General features: G+C 39.7%; 1 protein-coding gene and 1 long non-coding RNA gene across 21 annotated transcripts in view; one reads left to right on the top strand and one right to left on the bottom strand.

The window, feature by feature from the left end:
* LOC145516665 (uncharacterized) overlaps positions 1-13,288 on the top strand; it is a 207,836-nt gene that overhangs the window by 30,922 nt on the left and 163,626 nt on the right. The gene's annotated exons all lie outside the window — the stretch shown is intronic.
* The window catches only part of LOC145516659 (uncharacterized), a 165,957-nt gene that overhangs the window by 57,445 nt on the left and 95,224 nt on the right, over positions 1-13,288 (bottom strand). For 2 of the 20 annotated variants that reach the window (XR_014061618.1, XR_014061619.1), the window contains exon 5: positions 9,362-10,546. The exons of 16 other annotated variants lie outside the window; for them this stretch is intronic. The gene's annotated coding sequence lies outside the window, so the exon portion shown is untranslated. Of the gene's footprint in view, positions 1-9,361; positions 10,554-13,288 lie in introns of those variants that run through there. 2 more of the 20 variants (XR_014061620.1, XR_014061614.1) reach the window with 2 other exon arrangements.

Raw genomic sequence — 13,288 nt, 5'->3', positions numbered from 1 at the left:
ATCAAAGTTTTGAGCTCATTGTTCACACATTGTTCGTAGGAATATCCATCTAACTTTATCAGAAGGGCAGCTCCATCCTCCCCAATCACTTCATCCCTCTCCACTCAAAAAATTTACATTTTGCTTTTCACTCCTTTGTGTTCTTTACATCTAAAATTCCACCTTTCATTGACATCTGCTACCTTAGTCTAGGCTATGGATTTCTGCTTATGTTAAATAGGGTAACCTAACTTACTTCTACTGTGGTTGTAAGAAAAGCTAAATACTCTGCACAACCCGTTTTAGTGGCTTTCGGGGGTCACATGACACAGTTCTGGCTCTGGAGGAAAGTACTACAAGGAGTCTGGAAAAGCTTTTGCTTTTCTGACATGCAACAGTAATAAGCATGTACTGGGTTTCTGTGAGATTCCGTGTGTGATGGCTAAGATTTTTCACTTTCAGTGGAGACTCACAGCAAAAGTTGGTGACTTGAGGTACCTGATTGCTTCTCTGTTTATTGTAGCATGAAATGCCTAATGTATCTACCATGAAGGACAGCGGGCTGAACCTGGACTCTGTGTGCCTGAGGAGTTCTCTGTAGTTCTGCCCACTCCCAATGCCCAGAGCTTTCTTCTCCACTCAGAGCTCAGATGGCAGTACCAAAGGTTGAGTGTCTGCTCTCTGACGTTTCCCTTATATGCCACTATGGAAAATTGGGAAAAGTACTCAGATAGTTCAAGTACATCATCATCATTAATGTCTTTAGGAGGAAATAAGAGAAATCCTTTGTGAACCCCACTGCTGGTATCAGTTCAGTTCAGTTCAGTCGCTCAGTCGTGTCCAACTCTTTGCGACCCCATGAACTGCAGCATGCCAGGCCTCCCTGTCCATCACCAACTCCCGGAGTTTACCCAAACTCATGTCCATTGAGTCGGTGATGCCATCCAACCATCTCATCCTCTGTCATCCTCTTCTCCTCCCACCTTCAATCTTTCCTACCATCAGGGTCTTTTCAAATGAGTCAGCTCTTTGCATCAGGTGGCCAAAGTATTGAAGTTTCAGCTTCAGCATCTGTCCTTCCAATGAACACCCAAGACTGATCTCCTTTAGGATGGACTGGTTGGGTCTCCTTGCAGTCCAAGGGACTCTCCAAGAGTCTTCTCCAACACCACAGTTCAAAAGCATCAATTCTTCAGTGCTCAGCTTTCTTTATAGTCCAACTCTCACATCCATACATGACTGCTGGTATGGTACTAGCCAAATGCTCCAGTATGGCATTGGGCCAGAGGGTAAATTGCAGCCATTAAAGAAGTTCCTGCCCCAGGTAAAATGGGTTCCACCCTTTTGGTGCTCCTTTGGCATTTCTTGTCTCATCATCTACGTTTTAGCTGACAGTGACCTCTGGCTGCCAAAACAACTCCACAGTCACCAGCCTAGGCCTGCCCTGTTCAGCGGTGCCCAATGCCCTCAAATTGACTTTGTTTACAGGGTCCACCCAAATAGAATTGTCTTTTCTTTCAATTCCCCTCAATAGTTTGCTCTTGGAGAGAGTTAACTGGTTAAACCAAATTATACTCAGGTATTCATGGGGTTATTGCTAAAAGCATCACAGATCCCAAAAATTTGTAGGTTAATTGGAGGCCTAAAGAAAAATCTGAAGGAATCAAATTTAGATACAGAGAATATTCATTGAATACCTCTTAATGAATGAGACACCATGGAAGGAGACTTTGTGTATATCTGTGAATCTTTCCCTCCTGGTAATATGGGTATTCGTATTCTTTAAGTGAAGTTCCACATTTTCATGTAGTTATGTAGTGAGGAGCTGAGCTTCAAAATTAGTTCTTTAACTCCCAGTTTGGTGATATATCTGTGTTGAGGGTTAAGTATAGCCTAATGGTTAGGAGCATGAATCTGGAGTTACGTAACTTGGTTTGATACTGACTTTGTTGCTAGTTAGCTGTGTGACCTTGGACAAGTTACTTGATATCTCTGAGCCCCAGTTTCCTTTAATGTAAAATGAACATGATAATAAAGATCAGAAATACTCCATAGGATGACTCTGTGAAGATTAAATGAGTTGGTATCTATAAAGGCTTAGAATAGTACTTAGACTATAGTAAATGATCAAAGTATTTATAATTATTAAACTGAACAGTGGGCTATTTTTGATTGGGCATTTCTGGACTTCTAAACCATCACATGGAAAACTGTCTACCTGATGATGCTTATATATGGCTTATTATGAGATACAAGAAAGTTTTGCTAAAGCAAAGTATAGAATATTCTTCCAGGTAGACCCATTAAAGTAAAAAGATAACTCAGGACATGTGGGACATTTTAGTTACACTATTCAGTAAGGCCAGTAAGAAGATAAAGGTATCACTTTTAAGTAACCTTTTAGCAATCACCTATGACTCCAGCTGGTCAAGTAGCAAGTTGTTTTCCACAAGTCTTCCAGAACCTTCTAAAGCAATTTATGTGTCATTTTCTAGGGTAACCATCTTGGCCTATTAAATTCACATTTATATCCATGAAAAGTTTTCCATTCCCATCCTATATTGCTAAATTAGAGTTACATTGATCTTACATAGATCACTTTTATGGTATAGACATTTAACTTAGAGTATAAATATCTTGTCCTTGTAATATGCTTTGCGTGCAGTGATATAGAGGGACTTAAATGGAACTGAGAAAGCCTGTAGCATAATTCCGAGCAGGCAGTGGTGCCCGTTGTATTTGGTGCTGATATGATTTAGGCTGATACCAAATCTAACATCCTGCATTAAATCAACCACTTCTATTAACCTAAAAGGTATTATCTCATCCACTGAAAAGCAAATCTGCTCACACATTTGGTTGTGAGGTTATTATTGAGGCCAAGCAACATTACAGAGAGGAAGTCCCATAACCTGTACCCCACCAATTCTTCCTCAATCTGCAAATTTGGGGTCAACTCAATGCAACAAACACTTATTGAAGAGCTTAGCCCTGGAAATTCTAGTCGTATTAACAGAATTGTATAATGATACTATAACCCATTAACTGTTATAATTAGAAGTATGAAGAGCAGTGGAAATGAAGATGAACGGGCACATAGGGAGTTGTCGTATCATACCCCCCACAAAATGCTGGCTAGCTCCAAAGCTGAGCGGTCAGGTAGTGCAGCAACCTATTTAGGGAAAAATCAGAGCATTTCACATACATTGTCTCATTTAGTATCTGCCTAATATAGTAAGTAGATATTATTTTCATGCCTTTAGATGGCTAAATGGACACCCAGAAGGTGAAGTAACTAGCAAAAGGTCATAGAGATAATACACCACTGAACTGAAATTAAAATTCACACAGGCTGACTCAAAAACAAAGCCTTAAACTCTCTGTGCTATTGAACTTTTGTAACACTTCAGTTTACACTTTTTACGCTGGTGGAGACTATTTTAATCATTTCATTTTCCCATTTTGTTACCTCTTTTGCCCTGTGGCAGTCAGGAGGAGGAGTTATTGGTCTGTTTTTCCAAGTAAATAGACAAATGTTTAGAGAAGTGCAGTGGTTTGACTAAATCAGAAAGTTATTAAAGACCGGAGCTAGGGCGTCAATCCAGTTCTAACTCCAAAAATTGTGCTTGCTTTAGAGAAAAGACAGCCACTGTTAAATTTGTTTAACAACCAAAGTTTGTGTTTGCTATCTCTCATTCTTTGTGGGTCTGATCCCAAGTATTGTTCAGTGGTCCCACAGTTGGAGCTTTCATTAAGGAACATAATCCAATAATTCTTTTAAAATACTGTGTGTGTATGTATGTGTGTGTGTCAGTAAAGTCAATAAAGACTTTTACAAGTCTTTACTGAATTTGTTGCAATATTGTTTCTGTTTTATGTTTTGGTTTTTTGGCTGTGAGGATCTTAGCTCCCCGACCAGGGATCAAACCCACACCCCCTGTATTGGAAGGCAGAGTCCCAACCACCAGACTGCCAGGGACGTCCAATTATTGGACTCAATAATTATTTTATTCTGTACTGTTATAGTTAATGAGTATGATTATATCAAAAGTGTTGCTTTAAACAGGAATGTATAGCTGCTGGGGAGGTTTCAGCCATTCAGCGTTATTTGGAACTGGAGTTTCTCTTCGTTCTACCTCAAGAAAGTAGGGAAATACCCGGCCTAATTCTCACAATTGACTGTGGTAATCTCTGATAAATAGGCACCCCATTTGCAGGCTAAGTCCTCTCCAGCCTCTAACACCTCTACTTTGGTTGCTGATAGGTTCTTGTCTTGTACTGGGTTCGCATCACATGCCTCACCCCTCAGGTGCAACCTCCCTACCAACCCTCCTCCCTGGCACCCCCCTGTGCCCTGTCCCCTCCCCCCTCCACACACACCTTTGCCTACATTAGTGTGTTTTGACTTCCTGCCAGTTATCCAATTCTTGTCTCTACCTTGGACCTTTCTCGCTCTGAAATCTTCCACACTAGTGCCGGTGCTGCTGCTGCTGCTGCTAAGTCGCTTCAGTTGTGTCCGATTCTGTGCGACCCCAGAGACGGCCACCCACCAGGCTCCCCCGTCCCTGGGACTCTCCAGGCAAGAGTACTGGAGTGGGTTGCCATTTCCTTCTCCAAGGCATGAAAGTGAAAAGTGAAAGTGAAGTTGCCCAGTCATGTCTGACTCCCAGCGACCCCATGGACTGCAGCCTACCAGGCTCCTCCATCCATGGGATTTTCCAGGCAAGAGGACTGGAGTGGGATGCCATTGCCTTCTCCAGTGCCGGTGAGTGAAGTGCTAGCAAGCAGTCGAACCTTGCTCCCTGCTGCATTGCTTCTCTATGCTGTGTAACCAATTACTGCAAATTTAGCAACTTAAAACAATACACATGTTTTAGCTCAGGCTTTTGGTAGGTCAGAAGTCTAGGCTTTGCATTCCTCAGGGTCTTACCAGGCTGCAATTTTGGTATTGGCCAGATTCATGTTCTCATCAGAGGCTCAACTGGGGAAAGGTCCTCTCCTAGGCAATATCAGTGTGTTGGCAGAGTTCATTTCCTTACAGTTCTAGGGTTGAGATCACAGGGGGTTTTTTTGGTCTCTCTTTTTTTTTTTTAACTGGTTGTCTTGGCTGGGGGCAACTTTAAGCTCTTAGAGGTCATCTTCAGTTCTTTGCAGTGTGACCCTCGTGGTATGCCCTCTCTCAACATGAAAACTGACTTCAAAGCCAGTTGGTGGGAATCTGTTGCTCCAGTTTGTTTAGACAGAGTCTTATATAATGTAATGGAATCGTGGGAATGATATCCTGTCACTTTGGCCAAATTCTGTTGGTTAGAAGCAAGGCACAGGTTTTGCCAGGATTCAGGGGGAGAGGATTATTCAAGGGCATGACTCATTGGTGAGAGTCAGTTACAGTGTGTTGACCACATCTGGGAACAATTTTCTTTAACCTGAAGGCCACTCATGTGGATTTCTTGGAGCTGTTTCTCTGACATCTTGTTTTCCTATCTTTGCCCATTTGATGACTGGACAGGTCACTGGATGGGGCAGAGACCCCTAAGCAGAGCTAAGCATCCCTGAATTAATCAGAAATATGATACTTGTAAAATGAAATTTTCACATCTGACTTTTATGTGATAATTGAAATGTAGTTAGAACAACCTCTAATGAAAATTCTTGAAAGTTCTTCGTCTGTCTAGGCCTGGTTATGTGAAATAATTTTTCAGTGCACAGGTAAGAGTTGCAAGTGGTGATTCTACCTCCTTTGAAACCAGCAACTTTACTGGCACCTGAAATCATATGAAATTCTGAAACCAAACAACACTTGACTTGCCATGATTTGCCACATTAAGTGATTTCTCTATTATTTAAGTCATTTAAAAAACCTTTCAAATATTTGTCTGTTGCATGAAACCATAGTACTAGTGAAAGTGAAAGTGAAGTCGCTCAGTCGTGTCCGACTCTGCGATTCCATGACTGTAGTCTACCAGGCTTCTCTGTCCGTGGGATTTTCCAGGCAAGAGTACTGGAGTGGGTTGTCATTTCCTTCTCTAGTGCAATACTTAATAAAATGTTACCTTACATTAGATGCCCCTCATGATTTCCTTATTTTGAAGATGAAATATTTTATAGAAGATCATTCTTCCAGTCCTCTAAATAGATGTTTAATAAAGACTTTCACAGGGCGTTACATTCTTACTCTGACTAGGATGTTCCTGAGTCTCCATAGGGCTGTGCCTGTCAGAAACTACCAGATTTCTTATCACCAACGGCTCACCTCTGTTTTCAGTGTTGGTGACCATACCCCTTTGGTCTTCTGAATGTCAGCCTCTCTGTTTATCCCCTTAGCTTGTGTTACTCCACTTGTAGGTTCAGCTCCTGGGACCTTCCCTCCCCCTAGCCCCATCCCCATGCCCTTGTTCTACATAGCATTTGGAGTTACCGTGGATTTGGGCAAGCAAGCCATGAATGACATTTTATATTGTTGTAATTTATAAGCTTATTAACATGCCTTGATCCCCACAATAAATCTCGAGGGGGTGTATTTCCAAACTTGGAATGTGACAGGTTTTATTGAGAATGGTGGGCGGGAGATCGTGCAGGTTACTGTTGGTTCCTGTGTTTCTTTTTGGAGCAGCCGAGAGGCTGAGAACTGACCACCCAATGATTTAACTATTCATTGGTAGTAACGGGGCCTGGATCCTTCATATTATCAGTAAGTCTAAACCTGCAACAGGTTGAGGGATGTCCAGTTGAACAAACAACATCTCAGTCCCATCTACTGACACTGAAATTCATGTCTACTTAACTTAGCTAGGTGGGTGACCAGTGCAATTGGTTTTTTATTTTCACATGATATGAATGGTAACAGAAATGATCCTTTTTATTATTTCAAGGAATAAAAAACGTGTCAATACCAAGCATAGAATCTCTTTCACTCTGCCAAAGTAGCAAATTGAAGGCTGGAAATACAGTGAAAACTGATGAAAGATGGAGGTAGACATCAAATGGCAAAAATACAGATCTGTCGAAGCAAGTTATTGGAAGAGAGGAAGCTAGGCAAATTCAACTTGCCCAGACCTGTCTGAAGTACGTTTTCCTGCTAGATATGATAGAATGTGATTCACACAGAGTGAATGAATGATTGTCTTCAAACCTGGGGACTCTCTCTGTCTCTGTGTCTTTCTCTCAGAGTCATTTACATACTAAAGTTTTAAACAACTGAAAAACATATCCACTGTCACAATGAAGATACAAGTTCACTAAAGCTTGAGAATCTATGAATTCCTTTCTTCAGCAATATTCACATTCAAGCACCATGTGCTTAGTTTCGACAGATGTTTTGTTGGCAGATTCTGCTTGGTATAGAAACATCAATAGGAAGCTGTCCTGGTTCCTAGAGTATTTAATTCAGTTTAACCCAAAGGGACTATAATGGCCAAAAACTTAGGTTCCAAGGTAGTCTCTAAATTCAGTTTGTAAATAAAAACTCAAACAGCATATGATGTCCACACTAGATAAAGCTAACTGCCTAAATTCTGTGGCTTCATTAGTGAGTACTACCTTATCCATAGAAGTCTTTCCTGCACTGTCTTATCTGACACCATTCTCTCCTGTTTCCCCTCTTTCTTCCTTTCATGATCTCCTCTTTATTTATTTATCCATTCATGGTGGCATTTCCTTCAGTTTACACTTAGCCAGTCTTGCTTTTCTGGAGAAGGTAATGGCACCCCACTCCAGTACTCTTGCCTGGAAAATCCCATGGACGGAGGAGCCTGGTAGGCTACAGTCCATGGGGTCGCTAAGAGTCGGACACAACTGAATGACTTCACTTTCACTTTTCCCTTTCATGCACTGGAGAAGGAAATGGCAACCCACTCCAGTATTCTTGCCTGGAGAATCCCAGGGATAGTGGAACCTGGTGGGCTGCCGTCTATGGGGTCGCACAGAGTCGGACACGACTGAAGCGACTTAGCAGCAGCAGCAGCAGTCTCGCTTTTCAATTCTGTGCACTCCCGCAGCAACATTTCCAGTGCTCACTGCATCTAATGCTACCTGGGTTCTGATGGCTGCGAATCAGTATCTCCACTCTTGACTTTCTTTAGCTTTCTTCTCTTCTCTCTCTCTCTTCTTCCCCGTTAACTCCCTGCTATTAATTACTAACAGGATATCCTACAAGAATAATCCAACATATTTAAAACCAAAATTGTTATCTTTCTCCCTTGACTTGCTCTGATATTATGTATATACCAAAAATCTGGATATAATTATAAACTTCTCCCTTTCTGCCAGTCCCTAATCTCTCATATTCATCTGGTTACTCAATATTATAGGTTCTCCTTACTTAACATCTCTTAATCAGTCAACACTTCTCCAATCTCAGCGCTAATGTCCTATTTCAGGTCTTCATCAGCTCTCATGGGGACTGTTGTTTTAAGGATTTCCTTACTGATCTTTCTGTCTCTGATTTCTCCATGTCTGTCTTCTATATTGTTGGTAGCTTTTATTTTTAATGAAAGTAATATTATGTTACTTCTATGCTTCAAATCTTCTGGTTTGCAACCAGAAAAAGTTATATTCCTTGGCAAGCAAGGTGGCAGTATGTGAGTCCTGTCCTGTACAGGAGGTACTATAACACCAGCAAGTAAGTGGTTAGACAATACAGACAATTCTGAATTATCTCCAGGTAATATTACACACTTGCAGAGCATCTTAGTAAAGCCTTTGATTTTGCATCAGTGAACTCTGAATCACATATGAAATATACATCCTCCCTTTTATCTTCCTTGCTTACTGAAAATGATGGGAAAAAAGGCTTATCCTATGAGAGGAGCTGCATTTGTTGATAAGTTTCTGACATTGACTTTCTCTGATTGTTACTAAGAAAAACATGAAATGCAGTTATTTGTGCTGAAACATTCATGTATTTAACATTCAATATAGCAATGTTAAAATATGTATTTTAGATGTAGTTCCTTTTTTTAGAAATGTATTACCTTAAATTTCATTATGAAGAACATTTTAGGACTCATCAGCCATGTATGTGCTCTGTTATCTATACAACGATTGCATATTTTCAATAAACATGCTCCCCCATTGATTATGTGTTATTTATTCCTTCATTTGCTGTTTATGTATTAAGAGCTATCATATGGCAGCAACTATCCTGGGTCCACAGATGGAACTGAGCCTAACCAGAAAAAAAATATTTGCCTTCATGAATCTGACAGTCTAGTTAGAGAGATATGCAATCAAATATTTCATGAACAAATGTAAAACTATGCTTCTGTTGGAAGAAATAAATCACTCAAAGACAAGTGTATGAGAAGAGTTCCACCTGGCTGGGAAGATCAAGATGTTGTCTACAAATAAGTGAATTTTGAACTGAAGAGAATTAACTAAATGATGAGAGAGGGAACAGAATTTATTGTTTCAAAAGTTGTTTCTGATATAACATGGAAGCAACATTTGTGTTTTTAGTCCTGTGTTTTTTCTTTTTAAAATTAAGATATATTTGACATATAAATTGTATTAGTTTTACATGTATAACACCACAGCAAGTTTATTTATCCCTCAGCACATATAGTTACAATTTTTTTTTCTTGTGGGGAGAACTCTTAAGGTGATATGCTGTCTTAATAGCTTTCAAATATGCAATATAGTATTGATAACTCTAGTCACCATACTGTATATTACATCCCCTGAAAATTAGTCCTACATTTAAATCTCAATGTTTATTCCACCTGAGTGGCCTTGGTTTAATTTTGTACCCGGAGATAAAACAAACTTCTGTGGCTTTTTGTAAAGATAATAATGAAACTAATGTGACTAGTTTTAAAACATTATTTAGTTAAAAATATATATTTTTTTACTAAAAATTCTGTTTTATTTCTTTGCCTTTTTTGTCTTCTTTCCTGCTTTATTTCTATCAACTGTTCTAAATGTAAGCCTCTACCTTTAGCCATTAGGAAAAAGGAGTTAAGAAATTAAGAAGTGTACCATCCTGCCATAGGAGTTGAAGAAAGGTTTTGAAGACAAGCCTCTCGATTTTTCAGCATCTGGTCTGCTCTATTCATGTATGGTCTTCTTTTTCTTTTCTGTAGTACTTGTGTGTATTAAGCCCAGTTACCTCCCCAAAACCTGAATTATCTTTTTATTATTGTTGTTGTCCTTTAAAAATCAAGGTTGTGGTACATTGGGTGTATTAAAGATTCTAATTCTTCAACCTTCTCCATTGAGATGCATTTGGTCATATGACTTTGCAGCTTTCCTTACTGATGCAGTGGAGTCTGCTGCCTTGTCCTTTTAGATCTGAGTGGAACTTGGAACTTGCTTTGGTTAATGAGCTGTCAGCAGAGATAGCACAAGCAGAAGCTGGAAAAAGCCTTTGTGTGCTTCTGCTTGCCTTGGCTCTTCTGAAATTGTCTTGAGAACTTGCCCCGGCGAGCCTCCTGGAAGGTGAGACAGACAGGTGGAGGGAAGCCAGATCATCTCAGTTGTCATGGCTGATGCCATCCTCATCAGGAAGAGCTGGGTGAGCCCAGGCCAGAACAGTCCAGCCAAGCCCAGCTGAGCCACCAGAGTCACTGACCTGGGGACTTACAAACAAAACAGATGAGTATTGTTTTAAGCCACTGAATTTGGGGTGGTTTATCATGCCATGTTACTGTGGCAGTAGAACTGATACAAGAAGAAACTCTCATTTGTAACTTTATTATTTCTTCATAGATTTCTTCAGTGACCCATATTTGATTTTCTAATGGAAGCCAATAAGACAATTATAAAATAGATATTTGGCTATAAATAACCTACTCCAGTATTCTTGCCTGGAGATTCCTATGGATAGAGGAGCCTGGCAGGCTACAGTTCATAGGGTCATACAGAGTTGAACATGACTGAAGTGACTTAGCATGCAAGCCCAACCTTTTAGGAAGCTTTGTATTCTGTGAAATGGGGTATACCTTTAGTTAGATACTGGAAGTATGGGGGGAACTCCTTTTTTTCTACAAATATAATAAAATATGTAGTCAGTTTGTCTGGATAATATTTATTTTCTTTATCTATGAAGAAATTCAGATCACCACATGACTATGGTCTAGAAACCAAAGTGCATGTGAAGATCATGGCCATTCATTTTATTATGAGAGATGCACAAAGCTATGCTGGTTTTAAGTTTTACTGTATATAAACTCATGTTAATTTTATTAGTTGTAAAGAAACTTTCTTACATCCCTACTCCTTAGAAATGTGAGTGCCTTCTTAGGCGTGGAAATGTGACTACACTGCCAAGTTTCACTGCTGATTCTGGATAACCACTTAATTCCACATCCCTGAAAGGAAGTGATTTGAAAAGCAAACAAATAGGAAGGCCTTGAGTTATGTAAGTTAGGGTGTTGTATATAGTTGCAGGCGTACACACTAAGGATTATGTATATTTTTAGCTAGTTTATATTCAAGGAAGTTGTGAGGTTATTAAGAACTTTAGGTTGGATTTGGACTGTTTTTTCCCAGCTACTCACATGTACGTGGCCTTCTTCCTGCCAAAAGTTCAGAAGATGGGAGAACAATCTAACCAGTGAAGCTTTCCAGTCTTGTGGGAAAAGGAAACAGAATGAGAATATAGTGGAAGAAGGTCATAGGGCTTATGAGAGGTCCTGGCCTACTCTGGGGAATGCTTTATTTATTATGTTGTTTTTTAAATTGGAGTATAATTGCTTGACAATGTTGTGTTAGTTTCTGCTGTACAACAATGTGAATCAGTTGTGGAAATCAATATAAGAGAAAAAACAACCCAATCAAAAAATGGGCAGAAGACCTAAATAGACATCGCTTCAAAGAAGACATACAGATGGCCAAGAGACACATGAAAAGATGCTCAACATCACTAGTTATTAGAGAAATGTAAATTGAAACTTCAATGAGGTATCTCCTCATACCAGTCAGAAAGGCCATCATCAAAAAGCTACCAACAATAAATGCTGGAGAGGGTGTGGAGAAGAAGGAACCCTCCTGCACTGCTGGTAGGAGTGTAAACAGATACAGTCACTGGGGAGAAGAGTGTGGAGGTTCCACGATCCAGCAATCCCACTACTGGGCGTATATGCTGAGAAAACCATGACTCCAAAAGACACATGGACCTCAACGTTCATAGAAGCACTATTTATAAGATCCAGGACACCTATTAATAGATGTCCTTCAACAGGTGAATGAATAAAGGAATTGTGGTACATATATATTATGGAATATTATTCAGCCATAAAAAGGACTGCTTTATTTTAACACAACTCATACTGTGTAGGTCATGACAGTTGACTGCATAAAGTCAGCTGTCATGTTTGACATGTTTTTCAGAAGTTTCATCCCTTTAGCTAGCATACCATCTCTGTGGATGTGATTTCCATAGTGATTCCCATTAGTTGAAGATTTATTTTCATCTTTAATGTTGAAATGATTATTATATTGGCTATCCATAAAATGAAATATTATACAACACTAAAAATGATACATTTAAAGAAAATGTTAATGGCTTCAAAAATGCTCTATATATAGATGAAAAAGGCCAATTTTAAAACTGTACATGCAAGATAGTCATAATTATGTGCATGTATATTTATCTATTTATAATATGAAAAATGCCGGAAGGAAATATACCAGAATGATTATCTCTATGTGATGGATTTATGATTGTTTTTAATCTCCTTCATACTTTAAAAAATTTTTTCAATTTAAAAAGTGATTATGTGACATTTATGATTAGAGAAATTAACATATTAATTAAAATATGCTGGTTTAGGAGCACTTTGAAAGACAAGGGATATGTCTTTTTTTCCCCCAAAATTCGAGTACTCTAGCACCTAGTCCCTTGAGAGTCCCTTGGACAGCAAGGAGATCAAACCAGTCAATCCTAAAGGAAATCAGTCCTGAATATTCTTTGGAAGGACTGATGCTGAAGCTGAAGCTCCAATACTCTGGCCACCCGATGTGAAAAGACCCTGATGCTGGGAAAGATTGAAGGCAGGAGGAAAAGGGGACGACAGAGGATGAGATGGTTTGGATGGCATCACTGACTCGATGGACATGAGTTTGAGCAAGTTCCAGGAGTTGGTGATGGACAGGAAAGCCTGGTATGCTGCAGTCCATGGGGTTGCAAAGAGTCGGACACGACTGAGCGACTGAACTGAACTGAACTGAACTGAACTAGCACCTAATGCTTGGACTGTTGTAGGGGGGAAAGAGAAACATATTTGATAAATAAAAAAGGAGACCTTAGACAAGGGTCCCATAGGCAGAATAGGACCTTGGTTAATAAAGCAGAACGCCAAGGCTATATTAA

The sequence above is a fragment of the Giraffa tippelskirchi genome, chromosome 8 (genome assembly GCF_054371585.1).
Source record: "Giraffa tippelskirchi isolate mGirTip1 chromosome 8, T2T-mGirTip1v1.2.pri, whole genome shotgun sequence".
Lineage (NCBI taxonomy): Eukaryota > Metazoa > Chordata > Mammalia > Artiodactyla > Giraffidae > Giraffa > Giraffa tippelskirchi.
This window is presented reverse-complemented; position numbering and strand designations above follow the sequence as displayed.